The 15274-nt window shown below is 39.2% G+C and overlaps 1 protein-coding gene across 1 annotated transcript in view; it reads left to right on the top strand.

Annotated features, from left to right (window-relative positions):
• Window positions 1–15274, top strand: part of LOC136858200 (uncharacterized) — a 490315-nt gene that overhangs the window by 317674 nt on the left and 157367 nt on the right. The window lies entirely within an intron of this gene.

The raw sequence follows: 15274 nt of genomic DNA on the forward strand, positions 1-15274 counted from the left end.
TTTTCCTCACCGGTTGACCAAGTTGTATTTGGGTTAGTATTGTTTCAATGTCTGTGTGTTCCTCTAGTAGTTCGGTTAAGTAAATACCTCGATGATGGAGTCCCACCACAGATTGTAGGCGATTATACTACCCCTCGGAAAGGTCATTAGTCCTCGAAAGTCACCGAGGTAGCGAATCGTATTAGTTCTATCGTTTTACTGAATATCGAGGAGGAATTTGTTGTTAGCATCCCCTTGTTCTTCTTCTGCGAATGTGATTCATTTCAAAATATTCACCAATTGGAAGTAATCCCTGTGTATCATCACCACGAAAAATTTTGAAAGCGCTAGACAACATCATTCATATCATGTTCATTAGCTCCCCAACTGAGTTTGGTATCACGAAGGGCATCCGGCACAAACGCTAACGCAAACATCATTTTTCTCTCCTTTTTTATTAAATACTAGCAAATGTACCCGTTCTTCGATACGGTATTCTACCTTGTATAAGAATTTCTACCTAAATTACTGTAGGACTACACGTAGTGAGTAATATTATATTAAATTGCATGTCTCTTAGTGCTATCCAAGAAACAAAACGGGGAGGACCCCATACGTTGCTTCCGATGTAAGGTGCGCGATGGGAAGTTTTGATGATAATGGCTGGCCACATTTCCTACTGACATTCACAATAATCGGGAGTTTCTACTATAATGATAAACTTAAACTCGCTTGCCAACAGCCATTCACAATACAGTTGGGGAGTTTTCATTACAAAGACAGGCCCGTTTCCCTGACGCCAGTCACAATCGAGTTGGAGAGATTTTACTATAATCTAGAAATGCAGCTCTACTTAACGCATAATGGATCAAGATACGCCAAAAAGTCATAGGGCCAAAGTTATAGATCTCTCATGAAATCCCCCCAAGTAAAGAACTTTGGGGAAATTGGCTTAACACTAGACCTATAGCAAAGCAAGAATCAACCAAGGGTAGTCAATGGATTTCATCCGATTATTCTCGCGATTGTAGCCTGAATTTTAGAGATGAAGATAAAAGATAAAACTAAAAGAAAAATATTTTGAAGCCAGAGAGTGTGCCTAGTCTGTTTTCGAATTATCCTCGTTACCTTCAAACCAGAAAAACAGCTCCACGAAAGACCAGACAGCGACACGATATTTCTTCGGAACAAATCTATGATGAAACAAGCACTTCAACCACAGGAAAAACATTGGATGACGAGTACGAAATTTATGTGGACAATGATGTCTCAATCCAAGTCAGTATTCCAACGAGTAAGAATGACAGCAGTCATCAGAAAACCATACATTAGAGCCTCCGATCAAGAATTCCGAGACTGCAATAAAAACTTAAAAGACTACAGAGGAAATTCGAAGACAATCCAGAAACTGATCGTCTCAATAAAGTAAAGGAAGCAGCTAAATATAATTAACAAAAGGCCGTTTATCTTCTAGATCAAATCCATAATTTTCTCAAGAAAAAAACTGCGCGGTAAGAACAAATCACACGGTACTGTGGGGCGTGGAAAATAGTATCCCAATGTTTAAATGTTTAAACATTTTGGAGAGGGAAAAGTGAGAACCTGTGTAACTCATCCATGTGATCCCGGTCGTAAACTTTTTTCAGTATTGACTATTACCATTTGATAAAAAATGTGAGATCCCAGTTCCCAGACAGAGAAATGACAGCAATGGTGTCATTACCTCTAATGTGAAAAAAGGTTATTGCCTCCAGAGGAAATTTATATTCAAGCCTGTTCGGTATTCCGAAAAAAACATATCGAACAGAGGACTTCAGAAAAGATGAATGTTCTGCTGTACAAATATTTCCCCAGCGGTTACTGCTGCTACTCGCTTCATAAAAGAAAAACCATGCCCATTTATGAACAAGTTTAGACTTTTCAGACGGGGAATCGACAGTGCGCTTCGTGGAATCAATTTACAAATTTTTCACATTCCACGACGTCATTGACAGAACTCAGCACATTCGACAAAACAATTCAGATTGTGTGCATTTCTATTCACCAGCAGATAAAATAGTACGATGGTTCATTTATGATTTCATTGAGTACGTTAAAATAATTTAGTTGAAATCAAAACGAGCAAAACTGAAGTAGCTGACTAATGAGACGGCAGATGCTGTCTCGCTAACAGTGAAATCTATATTGGAATGTGTGTGTCAAATCGGTTACAAAGTGGGTTCTTTTAAGTTCTCACTAGATTTTCTGGAGACGCAGTAGAAGCTCTATTTAGTACAGTGAGATAGAGTGGTGGATACAATGACATGACGGACGCACGCACTGCACACATTTGGCTTCTACCCACAACCACGAGTTTACAGGAATGATGACGAAAATGGCATTACGTTACTTCCCTGCTGGCAAGCAGCCAGAGACGTTGTCGTGGTAACCGATAGGCTCGTTGGTCCGCGGTCACTCAATGCAGAGCATGAAACCCGCAGAAAATAATTTTCTCCGTCATTTGAAGAATATGTTGAAGAACATCTTGAAAATGTACATTTATTTTAGCTATATTGTGTGGAAATCTATGTCTTCCCGTCAATGATAGGTAGCTCAATTGGTAATCTATATAAATCAAGTTGTAGTGGGTCCGCTATTTGTAATTTCGTTTCTTTTGCCAATTTTTCAGATATTTAACCGCTTTAGGTCAACTCAAGACCGTATGAGTGGTTTATAGTTTTGTGTCTGTTTGTCAGTTCCACGATCACAGTGAAACGGCGTCCGACTGCGTACTGGCCTTCGGTTCAGAGGGTCCCGGGTTCGATTCCCGGCCGGGTCGGGAATTTTAACCTCCATTGGTTAATTCCAATGGGCCTGGGGCTGGGTGTTTGTGCTGTCCCCAACATCCCTTCAACTCACACACCACACATAACACTATCCTCCACCACAATAACACGCAGTTACCTACACATGGCAGATGCCGCCCACCCTCATCGGAGGGTCTGCCTTACAAGGGCTGCACTCGGCTAGAAATAGCCACACGAAATTATTATTATTATTTAGTGAAACGGCTGGATATATCTCAACCGAAATTCATATTTAGAATATACTCATCCAGGGGAAGATTTAAGATATGCATATCATGTAAAAATCACAGATTAGGCTGGTGGTTTATCGGAAAACGCACTGCAATGCGTCCACTGCTGGTAAATAACAGTAAGAAAAGGACTGTAAAGGTGCTCCGTTACTCGTGTCGATAAAATTTTGAAATGTTTATGTACCATACAGCAGTGGGATGATCCTGATATATCTACTGTAACTGGTAAAATTCTATATATTTTACGTGTTTATATCTTAAGCCAAGCTCATATGTGAAATGTTAGTTTCTCAATTAATAACATGTTAAGGATTATTTTTTATTTTATATTAGTGTTACGGACGAACTCTCATTTAACCAAGGTGTGCTCGGGGTGCGGTAAGTGCTGCCATCTGCAATGTCGCTACAAACACAATTCTCGCACAGGCAGTGTATAGAGATTGAGACGGTGGTGCTGAGGACAGTCGGATAGGAAAAATATGTAAATGCCAAGCGGATGTATTGGAAAATTAAATGTTCCTCACTAAATTGTGATGATATGTTTTACGAATTTAAGAAAACCTTAACAAAGGAAAAATTTAGCGCAGGGATTCTTAGATAAACAGATAAGAAGATGACTTATGGTGTTATCACTTAAGCCTAAGGAGGCAAGGCGGAGGCAAGAAATTAAAACAGAAAACAGAAGTAGAAGAGAAATACAGTACAATTTATAGCAAATGGCAGGAAACGCCTTACGGCGTAAAATAATCTGTTACAATTCGCGGTACAGGTCAAATATTAAAAACTCCCCCCCCCCCCCACTGGCGCTATTCGAAGACGATTTTAATCTCCAACGGTAATCCGCAAATATCCCACAGAATAGCAGCTTGACGTCTCTCTCGGCTTCTACCCAAGAAACAACCACGAGTTTACAGGAATGATGACGAAAATGGCATTACGTTACTTCCCTGCTGGCAAGCAGCCAGAGACGTTGTCGTGGTAACCGATAGGCTCATTGTCAGAGCATGAAACCCGCAGAAAACAATAATTTTCTCCGTCATTTGAATAATAAGCGAAATTAAGTACATAACAAAAGTTGTTTAAAATGAAAGGCATTTCACATATAGTCCAAAGATTTTACAGAAAATAAATAGTATAAGAGAAAATGGAAGAAAACTGTCCTGGATTTCCGATAAACCCCCAGCCTATTCAGTGATTTTACATGATATGCATATCTAAATATCAGTTGAGATATATCCAGCCGTTTCTCTGTGATCGTGGAACAGACAAACAGACACAAAAGCTATAAACCACTCATACGGTCTTGAGTTGACCTAAAACGGATAAATATCTGAAAAATTGGCAAAAGAAACGAAATTACAAACAGCGGACCCCCTACAACTTGATTTATATAGATTACCAGCTGAGCTACCTATCATTGATGGGAAGGCACAGATTTCCACACAATATAGGTGAAATAAATGTACATTTTCAACATGTCTTGTGGCAGTTGATGGAAACCTAACACCGGTCAGAATACTATCTATCGCCCCCAAGCGTGTTAAATCGATCAAAACTCACGAACAGCGTTTTGAACATTGCTCGTCTTTTATACCTCAGGGACATCGATAGTCTATGCACTACAGTATGTGACTTTTAACAAAACTGGGAAGCTCTGTGTCGTTACATTTTTCTGATAATTCAGTGATAATGTTTTCAATGTCTGCAGTTAGTATCCTAATTTCGGTCCGGATCGTTAAAGGCAAACCTCACATCTTCCACTCAACTGAGGACATAAAACAAAGAGTTTGTCCAAATATTTGATCTTTCTTTAAACATTTCAAGAGAGCTTTCAAATTTTAAGTGAAGTACAGGCTATATAATGATGTGATGATCATTGGGTCACTGATCGCTTTGAAAAGCATTTCTTTCAACTTCCAGTTCGTAGTACTTGTAATGGAAAGGTTGCATCAACAATATTAAGTCCATTCATGTACTCGTACATACCAAGGTTATCCAATGAAACTGCTTAAAAAGAAAACTGTCTTGTCTTGTCTTGTGATATTTTTAAGATAAAGGTATCTCTCAGCCCTTTTCGTGAGTTGTTATATCAACTAACCTTGCAGTCTGAATCTTCGCGAAAAAGAATCTTTGAACTGATCAGACAGTTGACGATAAAAGCCTGTAGTTCATCTCGCCTTGCCTTAACATAATTTGATAATAATAGGAAGGGACAGATATTTTCTTCAGAGGAGTCTTTAGTTCTCCGGAAAACCTCACTCGTTACACTTCTTCCACGCCAGCAACACGACTACCTTGACCGATGTCGACTGGTTATAGCGACCTCAATGACAATCTTGTGAATTCAGCATAGCTTCTAGTCATCTTCAGCTCCTTTACATGCGAGCATCCAGTGATATGTAATGTACCTACAATTTTAGGATCTATCAGACTGAAGGTAATGTTCCAAGTTGACATGTATCTCTTTTGGTAGAGGAATTTGAGATCCTGATAAATCTCATAGGAATAGGAAATTCTTTCTTATTCGTGCTTCCATTTGAGATCTACTTCGAGGTGCAAGCAGAGAGTTGGATAGCTGTCCGCAAGGTAGTGGGTTTGACCCTCCAAAGTTCGATAGTCTGTGAAGAACTGTCTCTTGTCGAAAGTGGTAAATTTGCAAATCTCATGTCGGTAGATCTACCTTGCGGCACAAAATATTCGGCTCCTCGAAGTCTACAGAAACCTTGGGACGTAAAACAACATTATCAAAAGTAGCCTCAGACGCCCTTGATTTCCAATGATGTTCTCTTTGCGAGCTCTAGCCTGCTATCAGTATCGCTCTCCAAATGCCTTCCTAAATCTGTCTGGATTAAAACCGGCCTCAAGTTCAGAAGCTAGATGTGGACCGGTGTTTTCAAGCTTTGAACTATGTTAATATGACTTATACCTAAAGAGGCAAGGCAAGAAATTAAAGCACAAAATGTGAGTAGAGGAGAAATGCAGTAACAATTATGTAAAACAGTGACAGAAAACACAATGTGAAATAATGGGCTAAATTCCATGGTAATATTAGCACTATTCCAATACGACTGTAACCTCCAACAGTATTCCTCAAATATCCCTCAGAATGGCAGTCTGACGCCTCTCTCGCCTTCTACCAAACGAACAATCAAGGATGTACACGAATAATGACGAAAATGGCATTACGTTTTTACACTGCTGGCGAGCAGACTGAGGCGTCGCCATGGCAACCGGTAGACTTGCTGTCGGTCTGCAAGGGTGTTCGTCTAACACTGTAGAACATAAAACCCTTAGAAAACAGTAATTTTCTCCGTAATTGGAAGAGTAAGTGAAATTATGTACGGAACAAAAATTATCTCAAATGAACCTCATGGCAATGAATACCAATGCCGTCTGCTCATTCAAATTGGCACGAACTTTCAGAATCAGAAGTGAACGATTCAGACACCCGTGTAATGGCATCAAAATCAAGCGATTCATCTTGCAGTCCTGAGAAAGAAATAACACCACATTTCCCTGCACAAAATGAACTAGATGACTTGGTGCGTTACTTACACCTGTCAAAGCAAGATGCTAAGCTCCGGGCTTCAAGACTTCAGGAGTGAAATTTACTAGGAAAGGACACGATAGTTACGTTTTTCAAAATAGGAATCAGGACCTATTACCATATTGTGGGAAAGATAGTTCGCTCTGCGCTTGTTGTGATGTGAATGGTTTGATGTGAAAACTAAACATTGTGTACAATAATGAAGTCGGTGTTTACTTATATGCTCTTAGAAAATTCGTTTGAAGGCTGTGTTACTTCACAATGGGGTTAAATGCCATCAGTTTCTGTGGCTCATGCAGTTGGTACGAAAGAAACACATGAAAGTATGTCACTTATTCTAGAAACCATTAAATATCAAGGAGTATAACTGGCGTATTTGTGGTGATTTTAAAGTTACTGGACTTCTCCTAGGATTACAGAATAGATTCACAAAGTTGGTTTCCTGTGCCTGTGGAACAGTCGAGCTACTGAAGACTACTAGTTAAAGAGTGGCCTAGGAAAAAAGAATTCGTACTGGGGAAGCAGAATATAAAACATAAGCCATTGGTGTACCCTTGAAATGTATATCTTCCTCCTTTATATATACAACCTTAGCTGATGAGGAACTTTGTGAAGGCTGTGTACAAAACAGGGGAAGGTTTCAAATAATTGAAGAAGTATTTCCGAGTTGAAGTGAAGCCAAGATGAAAGGTGGAATTTTCAGTGGACCATAGATAATAAAGGAGCCTCCGTGACTCAGACAGAGCGCGTCGGCCTCTCACCGCTGGATACCGTGGTTCAAATCCCGCTCACTCCATATGAGGTTTGTGCGGGACAAAGCGGGGGGCGGGACAGGATTTTCTCCGGGTACTCCGGTTTTCCCTGTCATCTTTCATTCCAGCAACATTGTCCCTTCTCATTTCATAGCATCTACCATTCATTAATAAATCACTTTGGGAGTGGCGACCCCATCGTACTAACAGCCTATATCTGCTTCATTCATTACATCCATGACCCGCACAATGACTGAAAAACAGGTTGTAGGTTTCATAGATAAGAAAATTATTTAAAATTCCAAATTTGATGTTAAGATGAATGCCGCTGAAGTTTCTGCATGGTTACCATTTTAAGAAGTGATAAATTGGTTTCTAGGAAACAAAAAAGTACAAAATAGTGATTTGCTTATCAATGGTCGTTTAAATATCTAGAGAAAGGATGTAGGATGTCATTAAAAAGTAATTGTCTACATTCACACTCAAACATATTTCCTAAGAATTTTTGTTCAGTTATTGACGAGCAAGTGGAACGTTTTCATCAAGATACTCTACATCAGAGGTAAGTTGTTATTGGAGTGTTCACTGTTGTTACCAACAGTTTAATTCCGAACTCGATGTGGACGGAGCCGCGGCGTATTGCTAGTCAAACATCGGAAAAAAGAATAATATGTACAATGAGTCGCGTTATCCCCTTTGTTTCGTAATAATACGCAACGATCTTAACGTGGTAAAGAGTTCCATTCATCACTTCGAATTAAAACGCCTGTCTGTGGTGGCGGTCGACGCGAGTTTGTATTCTGTTCTACAGTATTTGGTGCCGCCCCGATACTGGTATGACGATGGTGGACGTTATGAATCCCTTCTAAGAAAGGTTTGGACTTTCACCGCCCTCTAAAGTAGCATTATTACGATGAGAAAAGCGATCTGCTGAACAGGCTGGCAAGGCGACTGTGCTGATACCTCTCCCTCCTGACACCTCGACAGCATGCTACCGCTGCGCTGGAAAATTTTCCTTGGGGTAGCCTCTGTATTGGATAATGATCTATAAAACGTAGGAGCTACATTTCACAAAGTGGCCACCAACTGAGTTCACAAAATGATCAAAGCTGATTTTCAACTAGCACCATGAACAGCGCTGGAAAAAGCTCCTCGTGTCATGGACCTAAAATGGCATCCTACGCCATGGAACTAAAATGGCTCCTTTATTTGTGTTACCTATCTTTTGTACATTACCTAGCGACAGTAAATCTGTGCATTTAATCTTGGTGGCAGCATCATGGATTGTCAAATCCCAACACACGTTTTCCGCCAGTTCATAACTCGCCAACGAATGCAAAAATTGATATCCCGGCTTCGAGGAGCATTTAGACCCCACTTCCATCTACCAAAATTAAAAATTTCAAATCACTGCGTGCTGTAGATGTGGCTGGGCATTGCGCGCGTACACACACACACACACACACACACACATATACACAGAGACAGACAGACAGACAGACAGACACTTCCTTTTATTATTACAGATTTCCTCGACTCTATCCCAAACTGTGGAGACTTCGTTTTAGGCATAGACTGCGGTAATTGGAAAGTCTACTCTGAATCTTTCGCCTCATCTTCATCATTAGGGGAAATCATAATTACATGCTTAATAGTAGAAACTGTAGTTGATTTGTGAGATTGTAATACATCAGCGTAACGAAGCTTTCGCGATGATTGCAAACAATGCTCAGGGTCAATCGCTGAAAGTAGCAGAGATTAATGTGGAAACTCCGTATTTCTCTCATGGTGATTTTACGTAGCTTGCTTCAGGGTTGAAACTCAGAGGAAATTTTACATTTAAGCTCCTAATAGTGCTATACGTAATATTGTTTTTCCTACGGCAATGGATTAATGGTTCCGCATTTAGAAAAGATGTACAAAGTTAACGAATTTATATCAATAATTCGCAGTAAGTTCAAAATGTTACAAAACTGCAGAAAATCGAATATTATTAAATTTCTATTTATGATGTATTTTCATGCGTTTGTTCACAAAATATTAAATTCTACTGTGAGAGCAGTCCATGTGTATTATGCAAACCTCTAAATTTTGAAGAACGTCCGTGAGGATACGAATGAACAACATGATACACTGCGGGTATGATCTACAGGGTCTCAAACTGCTATGCCAGAGAGCGAGCCAGCGTCAGAAGGAAGGGAAAGGAGGGGAAGTGGGAAGTGGGAAGTGGGAAGTGGGAGAGAGAGGTAATGCTCGAAGTGAATGCACAGGTTTCTCATTCGTTTCGCATAGTCGCTTCCCTGCCCCAATAGGCAGTGCACAGTGTACAAATCGACTACAGTGCGAACCCCGTAGAAAGAGAATATGAACTTGTATTAAGAATATATAGGCAGCTTGCTAGGTCGTTCGCGACACACGACACATCCTGAAAAGAGTCCAATGGTCACTGCTACCCCGTTGTGAAGTGTGCATCGAAGCAGGAGTGGGAGGGGGGGTGATATTGAGCATCTAATGTAACCAAACCATTCGGCGTATTGTTTCCTTCGTTGAGTATTTCATTTCATTACAACGTTGTTAGTAAAGGGATACAAAATGGAGCATATTAAATATTAAAATACGTTACTGCGACCAACAGACGAGAAGAGAAGTGATCTGGTGCATTCCTTGACTGACAAGTGCGTCTTAATTACAGCGTATTCTCTTACTGTGTGTGCAGTTACGGCTGTTTAATAAACACACTGTGGATATTGCCTGTAAGAGACAAGGACAATCCTGTGCAAGTCGAACGATGAAACTTTGCATACGCGCGGAGCATTATCTCTGTCTCCATCATACACCCCACTTCCTCTCCCTCCCCTTCTCTTCGCTGAAGCACAGCAGCGGCTTGTGCTCTGGCATAGCAAATGTGGCGAGTTCGTCAATTTGAGTCGCGCGCCCGGTAGTAACAAAGTACCCTAATTTTTTCGAAAGGAAAAATTTTGTCCGCCAATCCGTTTGCACAGTCGCTCTTAACATCCCGGATTTTTTTTCTTTTTTTTTTTTTGTCAGTATAGTTCTGATACACACTGTATAATAAGAATGTTGAAAATATATAGTTATATAGAGTACCGGAGACTTTGCAGATTTATAATATAAATAACAGTTTTGCTTCAACATCCAGCACGTTAACCTCAAACGTTCAGAGCTGTAGTGCTGAATTAATTTTATTGAGCAACTGACAGATTACCCAGAGAGAAAACTGAGAGTTTGAAACAAATCACTTTCGAATACACCTCTCTGGCGTTTGATTTGTTGGGATACACAAATCTGTATCTTTAATTTTTTTACGTATTGTTACAGTTTGTAAAAATTTTACAAATAATATTTGGTTACAAATCTCAACATCTATGTTCCTTTCCTTGTACTTTTCTATTTTGTTAACATGGCATTCCCTCGACCAGACGATCATTGTAAACTGGCTTTTTGGATTTTTATGATATAATCATGACATCAAATGTCTGACTCGTAGGCTCAATGGTCAGCGTACTGGCCTTCAGTGCAGAGGGTCCCGGGTTCGATTCCCGGCCGGGTTGGGGATTTTAACCTTCATTGGTTAATTCCAATGGCCCGGGGGCTGGGTGTTTGTGTTGTACCCAACATTCCTGCAACTTACACACCACACATAACACTATCCTCCAAAACAATAACACCCACTTACCTGCACATGGTAGATGCCGCCCACCCTCATCGGAGGGTCTGTCTTATAAGGGCTGTACTCAGCTAGAAATAGACACACGAAATTTTAAAAAAATACGTCATGTACCTAAATGACGTGTTTTTTTATTTCTTAAACTTCAAATGGCAACGACTTTGTTATTGAAATTTATGGATTTTCAACAACATTACACTTTCCTTGAATTCAAAGTGAGTAGGTTCTTCGCCAGTCCTTAATACTACCTCTGTCCTTCTTTTCCTACTGCTTTTCCCACACCTGTGGGGTCGCGGGCTCTAACTTCACCACACATATCGATTTGACCCTGTTTTACGGACGGATGCCCTTCCTGACGCCAACCTTATATGGAGGGATGCAATCACTATAACGTGCTTCTGTGGTGGTTGGTAGTGTGGTATGTTGTCTGAATATGAAGAGGAGAGTGTTGGGACGGACACAAACACCCAGTCCCCGAACCAGAAGCATTAATCAGAAGCGATTAAAACCTCCTGCCCGGCCGGGAATCGAACCCGGGACCATTCAGCCAACAAAAGCAGATATGCGAAAGCTTTATATTTACTGGCACGTTAAAGAACTACTTACTGGGTCAAACGTCCGGCTCGCTGTTCTATTTGAAAACTGAAAGTAATCGAAGGGACGTTAAGTATATTTTATAGTTACAGTACGCTTTTCTGATTGCGCTATAAACTGATATCCTTTGTTTTACCCTGTGCTTACGTACTCATCACTGACGATTTTATTCTGGCTTGATGTCAGCGAGCAAACAGCGGAGTAATTAATTTTAAGAATCAGTGAGAACACCAAGAGAAACTTTGTTTTAGTGGATATTACACTGCATGCGTGATAAATTTTCTGCAGTTCTATGCTCAGTGTAATTAGATTGTGCACCAAACATAAAACGCTCTCCACTTTATGATATGATCTCTAAGGGTGATGAACAACGACCCACTGCAAAGAAGCCGTAAGATCTGAGTGCTGATATGGCATTTGACGTTATGGAACCCATGATTGTATGGATATTATTATTTTGTGACTGCATATTAGAATGTAGAAATATATTTGGTCAGCTAGACTGAGTATATCAGACGGCGAAACGCTGACGGGTATGTGTCCAAGTTGGCAGGTTTGATCCTCACTCAGTCTGGTGGTATTTTAAGGTGCTCAAAAGTATGTCAGCTTCGTGTTAGTAGACTTACCGGCTCATAAAGGAATTATTTGGTACTTACGAAAACCGTAAAAGTATTTAGTGGGACGTAGAAAACAGTATTATTATTATTATTATTATTATTATTATTATTATTATTATTATTATTATTATTATTATTATTACACACCTTGGATTATTAGCATTTTACAGGGGCAACTGTACTGTAATATACTGTCGTTCATCTTATTCTTGCTCCTGAACGTACTTCAACACGTAAGCAGAGTGGACCACCAGCCCCTAAAAATGTTATTTTATGCAACCTGCCGATTATAGACGATTAAAAAATAATGGTTTCTATTCATATAGAGGATTACTACAACGATATATTTCGTTTTAAGCTGGACAATGCGGACGGAATCGATAGCAATAATGGCAATTCGATTAAACTAGGGAATAGCCTCTCAACAAAAATTAAATAATTTAACCTACTTTGAGATTATATGGTGCCGAACATCGAGTTCATCGTCCCACCTTATTTTAAATTCCATTATATTTACCCGAGTCCTACTGCAGACTGAACACAGACTCAGAAATCAGCACATTCTTCCCAGCTTTCAGGTTCCACATTTTCGTAAATATATAATTGCTTCTATTCCAAACACTGGTGGTTCTAAATATCAAGCTTTGTATTAAGTATATCGATGGCTTTCATTAAAACTTCGAATGTCCCAGTGCACTTCCAACACATTATTTTCCCTAAGACAGGTCACGCCTCCCAGCCGCATATTTATATTCAGTTCATCAGAACAATTTTTGTTGTGTTCATTTTTCTATTCTAATGTGTAAAGGAAAATAAACCTTACCATATCGTATTGTAGGAATGTTGTCTGTATAGCGAATTTACGCACTCTTAGTATAATGTATTGAAAGTTTATTTCTTTTTACAAATTAGCACAGGAAAATGAACACAGTGAAAATTATTCTGATGGACTGCATATGAATATGTGGCTGGGAGGCGTGATCTGTCTTGTGTAATACAGTATAATGGATAGGTAGAGCGTTGGGACATACGACGTCTCAAAAGAAAGTCATCTGTATCGTACCGGGAAATAAGAAGGGATCTGGGCATAAGAATCTTCACTTAGGGGTGGACGGCTCTTATGGAGCAGGTTGACAGAGGGTTATGCAGAGCAAAATAACAGTTGGAATTACTGTAAAATTCAATTTATTCATCACCATGAATTTATGGGCAATGTTTCCCATTATTACTACACCTTTTTACGAAATATTTGTTTCGTTGGCTAATTATTTAAACATTAAAGCAATTTATTTTACGAAATTTTCGTAATGCAAAAATAAACAAAGTTCGTCTTGATGTTTGTCTGATTTAATAACGTGATGTCCGCAAAAGATTGTTTTTACCTTGATGTTTTGAAAATATTTTTAAGTCACCATACATTAATTTAAATGAGTGTCTTTTGCTTGATGATCAAATTCAAAATTGAAATTATCAGAATTGTTTTCCCTACAGTCTTTTTAAATAATAAATTTCACTTGTTTCCTACAGTCTTTTTAAATAATAATAAATATTCCTTCACTTTAAAATAAATACTCTTTCACGTTCAAAGTTTGTAAAGTTCTTCTTAAAAGTTTTTATAAGTATGAAAAATTTAACACTTAGAAAATAACGCAAACTAGAAATTAGTAAAGATCTAGTTTCCAGCGAGCGTTGTAATAATTGTTCGTAAAAGTTAGTTTTTGTAGAATGTTTTGCACTTGTTGTAAAAATGGTTTGAATGCAATTCATATCACCTGTTTTTACTGGAACTCAGGACTAGAATGTAGCAAGTTGTTACTATTGGCAGCCAATGTCGTGAAGTCATCACCAAAGCTCCACGCTCCATACCTAACGTTGATACCACGGTTTCACTCCCTCGTTGACACGTCCCACGTGTGTAGCGGCAGGCAGATATGATAACTACGAGAAATAGGCTCTCGTCACTGTGTAGTGTAGTGAACACGAGAAAGTTCGACTGACTATGATTGTTTAGTAGTGTCCTATTCAAAATAACTCGTATTTGCACTTCATAAAAGTATGCACAGTATTTTGTTATGTGCACTTGTTCACTGTTCTTAACACTGGCAGCAAAATTAAGAAAGCTCATTTATCGGAACAATTCAGAGGAAAGCACAGTTCTAATATAATCATTGGTATGACACACGAAGAAAAGGTCTGCTTACAACAGTAGAATTGTTCTGAACTGATTAATGTTTTTACGTTCAATTAGATAGTGTTATGAAGAAGAAATAGGCTAATGCGGCACTGTCTCGTTCACCCGCGACGAATGTTTAATGCTGTTTAGAGTTAATGACACTTTTATTAAACAGGAATCTTGAAGCACTTTTATAGCGTTATTTGCTTTAACAGACTATTTATGTATTTCACTAGAAAATTGCGTTAATATTCTCACACTTTTAAATTACAAATGTTCCAAGTTAAAAATAAATCTGGTGTGAGTACAAATTCTACACACTTGCTTTCAACTGAGTTGAAGTTCAAATACATTATTCCACAGTTTAAGTTACTGTCACAGGTTCTCGAAATACTCCTAGTAGTTCGTGAAGACTGAGTTCGTATTTTCATTTTAATTTTTGAAGAATTTCTAGGTCCAAAAGAAGAACTTTGAATACAAGTCCTTTGACGACAATTACAGCAGAGTTCTTACCGGCGAACGTCACTCGCGGCGGCGGCTATGTTCGAACCTCAGCCTAGTCATTCGCGTACAACATCGTATTGTTCCTTCAGATGAGAGTTATGAACTGACTTTTACTTGGTGAATCACTGTTCTTTTATACCATTCCGCCGAGTCTGACTCAGTCTCCTCGTGGCAGAATTGATCTCCCTTGAGTTAAGTCCCTGGGCCGATTTACTTGAAATTTGGGTGTGTTTGCCTTTAAATGATGGGATAATAAATGACGTGTTCCATTATTTGATAGCTTATCCAGATCAAAATATTGTAAAAAAATATGTTCCATTCCCTTCCATGTAATCACGCGCTGT

The sequence above is a fragment of the Anabrus simplex genome, chromosome 1 (genome assembly GCF_040414725.1).
Source record: "Anabrus simplex isolate iqAnaSimp1 chromosome 1, ASM4041472v1, whole genome shotgun sequence".
Classification (NCBI taxonomy): Eukaryota; Metazoa; Arthropoda; class Insecta; order Orthoptera; family Tettigoniidae; genus Anabrus; species Anabrus simplex.